The sequence below is a fragment of the Corylus avellana genome, chromosome ca11 (genome assembly GCF_901000735.1).
Source record: "Corylus avellana chromosome ca11, CavTom2PMs-1.0".
NCBI lineage: Eukaryota > Viridiplantae > Streptophyta > Magnoliopsida > Fagales > Betulaceae > Corylus > Corylus avellana.
In genome coordinates, this window is record NC_081551.1 from 2508227 (window position 1) to 2512701 (window position 4475).

Sequence of the window (4475 nt, forward strand, 5' to 3'; positions counted from 1 at the left end):
ACGTCATCTTGGTATCCAATGAATAACACTCAACAAAAGCTCATTCTTTCAGCTTCACATAGACCCCATTTAGAGAACGAGCCCTTTATATAGTCCAATCATGTAGTAAATGGTTCAATAGAATTTTGATTATCTAGAATTTTCTGCTTGAATTTTTTGAGGTGTTGGACTTGCAACACCATTTAGGTGGGCATCGTCTTCAAACTGTCTAAATACCTATCCAAATACCTCGCCGCTCACACTCTTCTCTGTCATTTTCTACCCGAATTTAAATTCCAATCTGGTGTAGGAATACCAATTGAAAATGTTCAATTTTTTTTTAGTCCCTTGTAGTCAATCATCTCTTGGAAAACAAGTTAGGTGAGACATTCCCAAAAAGGTCAGAGGCACTGGTAACAGTTAGTTTGATATATCATATTTGTGTTGTATTAGAGTGTCGAAAAAGCAACCACAATTGTAAACCCAGCAGACCACGTTTTGTGACCAGAAAACAGGCAGGTTTTAGTAGCCATGTTGTAGGCATTGGATCTTGACCACCAGAATGCATGGCTGCATTACCTCCTTTCATTAAGGGTTTCAAAACTCATGTCTCATTCTACTTATAATTACTTTTATTTTATTTTTCTTTTTTGTGGGTGGGTTCCCATTGACCCACGAAAAAGTGCATATATAATTGATTCATCATTTATATAAGCTGTCCAATAATTTGATGATCACCATAATGAAACCGTGATACGTCTGACATATCCATCATCCATGCATGCTGCTTCGTTGTATAAAACCCATTGCCGTGCTGTCAACACGCATTTCAAAACAAAAATTTATCTGATATATCATTGATCTCAAGAGATCTTCAATATTCGCCGGCCATGCAAGGCTAGCCTTGTCGTAATGATTGAGGTATTTATTTACAGCTTTTACTAGTGAAAATGGTAGAAATAATATAATTTTTTTTTACAAATTGACGTGACATGTTACGTGGAAAATGCTACGTAACGATCTAACGTGGCAACAAATCATATAAGCGCCACGTTAATTTGTATAGTGTATGTTGTAAATTTGTAGTGTCTTGTAGCAATGCTCTTTACCAAAATTCCCTTATAGTCTTCAAAAAAACTTAGGGGGCTATTCACAATCCACTTGAGTGCCACATGGTGTAGTATGTGTTAAAAAATTAACAAAATTTGAAAAATAAATTTAATTATTTAGTAGTTGACATGGTAAGTAACATGTGAATTATATTGTTAGTTTATAAGAAATTTGTAGTACTCCGCTAGCAACACTAGCCTCAAGACCGACTTCATGGTTCAGCCAATTAGGCCATCGCTTAAAGCCCCAGTCGATAAAAGGCCCTCAAAAAATGCATTTTATATTAAATTTGTCAAACAAAAAAAGGGGTGAAATAGAAAAATAAAATGAGAGAAGGCCATTTGATTAGAGAAAATAATAATAATAATAATAATAATAATAATAATAATCATGTTTAAAATCATAAAATATTCCAAATTAAAGCACCACCCGCTTTCTTCTTATATTTACTTTTCCTCTTATTTTCTTTCATCATTTATAATCTTTTGCTTCTTTGTTCCATCATTCTTTATTTCTTTAATTTTTTATGTTTTATAGTTACTATCATACGTTTTTAAAATATTATATTAATATTTTAAAAATAAAAGGCCCCATTTTAAACCCTTTTTTTTTTTTTTTTTTGTCTTAAGCCTCAATTTTTATTCAGCCATCCCTTAACACTCTTATACCTTTGGGCCATACCTCACCTAATTATCAAGTTACTCAAAAAAAAAAAAAAAACAATTCAAGGCAATTGGCACTCTCTCTCTCTCTCTCTCTCTCTCTATATATATATAAGAGGAAGATCCACTTGTAAATAAGTCAGAGGGATAGAGATCAGTTAACCAAATTTAATAACAAACCAAACAAGAAAAGTAAAATAATTTGACAATAACATAAATTTCCTCCAAATCAGTTTAGATGAAATATTTTCTAACCCATTTAAAATAATGTAAAGTGCCTATAAACATTTAAATGGCACATTAAATTTAGTCTAAATTAGTAAACTACTATTAATGATGTTAAGAATTTAATGTGCATTTTAAATGTTTATAAACACTTGGCACTATTTTAAATGGGTTGGAGGATATTTCATCTGAACTGATTTGGAGGAAATTTCATATGTCCTTGTCAAATTATTTTACTTTTCTTGTTTGGTTTGTTATTAAATTTGGTCAATTGATCTCTATCCCTCGACTTATTTACAAGTGGATCTTCCTCTTAGTTTGTTCAATCGATCTCTATCCCTCAACTTAAATGCCATATAGTTTGTTTGGTTTATTATTAAAACGCCATATAGTTTAAATTTGGATTTTCTAGTGACCTTCACTTTATAAGGCGGGGTCCACAGCTAATTAAGCGCCACGTGAATTTGTAAAGTGTATGTTGTAAATTTGTGGTGTCTTGTAGCAATGCTCTTTACCAAAATTCCCTTATTGTCTTAAAAAAACTTAGGGGGCAATCCACAATCCACTTGAGTGCCACATGGTGTAGTATGTGTTAAAAAATTAACAAAATTTGAAAGGTAAATTTAATTGTTTAGTAGTAGACATGGTAAGTAACACGTGAATTATATTGTTAGTTTGTAAGAGATTTGTAGTACTCGTTTAGCAACACTAGTCTCAAGGCCGACTTCATGGTTAAGCCAATTAGGCCACCGCTTAAAGCCCCAGTTGATAAAAGGCCCTCAAAAAATGCATTTTATATTAAATTTGTCAAACAAAAAAAGGGGTGAAATAGAAAAATAAAATGAGAGGAGGCCATTTGACATACTACGAAGGTTTAGAAAAATAAAAATAAAAAATTAATAATCATGTTTAAAATCATAAAATATTCCAAATTAAAGCACGACCCGCTTTCTTTTTATATTTACTTTTCCTCTTATTTTCTTTCATCACTTATAATCTTTTGCTTCTTTGTTCCATCATTCTTTATTTCTTTAATTTTTTATGTTTTATAGTTACTATCATACGTTTTTAAAATATTATATTAATATTTTAAAAATAAAAGGCCCCATTTTAAACCCTTTTTTTTTGTGTGTGTGTGTCTTAAGCCTTAATTTTTATTCAGCCATCCCTTAACACTCTTAAACCTTTGGGCCATACCTCACCTAATTATCAAGTTACCCAAAAAAAAACAATTCAAGCCAATTGGCATTCTCTCTCTCTCTCTCTCTCTCTCTCTCTCTCTATATATATATATATATATAAAAGATCGACGAAGATCCACTTGTAAATAATTATTTACAAGTGGATCTTCCTCTTATAAGTCGAGGGATAGAGATCGGTTAACCAAATTTAATAACAAACTAAACAAGAAAAGTAAAATAATTTGACAATGACAGAAATTTTCTCCAAATCAGTTTAGATGAAATATTCTCTAATCCATTTAAAATAGTGCATATAAACATTTAAATGGCACATTAAATTTAGTCTAAATTAGTAAACTACTATTAATGATGTTAAGAATTTAATGTGCATTTTAAATGTTTATAAACACTTGGCACTATTTTAAATGGGTTTGAGGATATTTCCTCTGAATTGATTTGGAAGAAATTTCATCTGTCCATGTCAAATTATTTTACTTTTCTTGTTTGGTTTGTTATTAAATTTGGTCAATCGATCTCTATCCCTCGACTTATTTACAAGTGGATCTTCCTCTTTGTTTGGTAAATTGATCTCTATCCCTCAACTTAAACGCCATATAGTTTGTTTGGTTTATTATTAAAACGCCATATAGTTTAAATTTGGATTTTCTAGTGACCTTCACTTTATAAGGCATGGTTCACAGTTAATTGAGCTACCCCTTGAAGACCCTTTGGACCACACTTGACCTATATATATATATGGCGTTCTTAGTTTTTTTAGTTTTTTTTTGACATGTTTGTACAAGGAGAGAGAAATGAGACTTTGAACTAGTGACCTTCGCTTCATAAGGCGTGATCCCCAGGCGATTGAGCTACCCCTTAGGGACTTTTTAGTATTTTCATCGCCAAGTAATTGTCAAATTATTTTACTTTTCTTGTTTGGTTTGTTATTAAATTTGGTCAATCGATCTCTATCCCTCAACTTACGTACAAGTGTATCTTCCTCTTTGTTTAGGCTTCCGACCAACTTCTCTTTACGCAATTGAGATTTTGCGTTCAAATTTGGAGGAAATCAAAAGGTTGTTTTAGGATTAATTAGCTAGGTATGATTTCTCTCTCTCAGTCTCTCTCTCCATATATACCGCAAAAAGCGCGTGTCACATGGCAGCCAGCGCTAATCAAGGGGAGCAGGTTGATTCCCATCCTTTTTCTTTCTCTAGCTAATCTTTTACTTAATCCACTCTACTCTTTTTATGTGATTATCATTTTAGTTATCAATCTTAATCTCGTTTTTTTCAATCTTCTTTATTTATTTATTAAT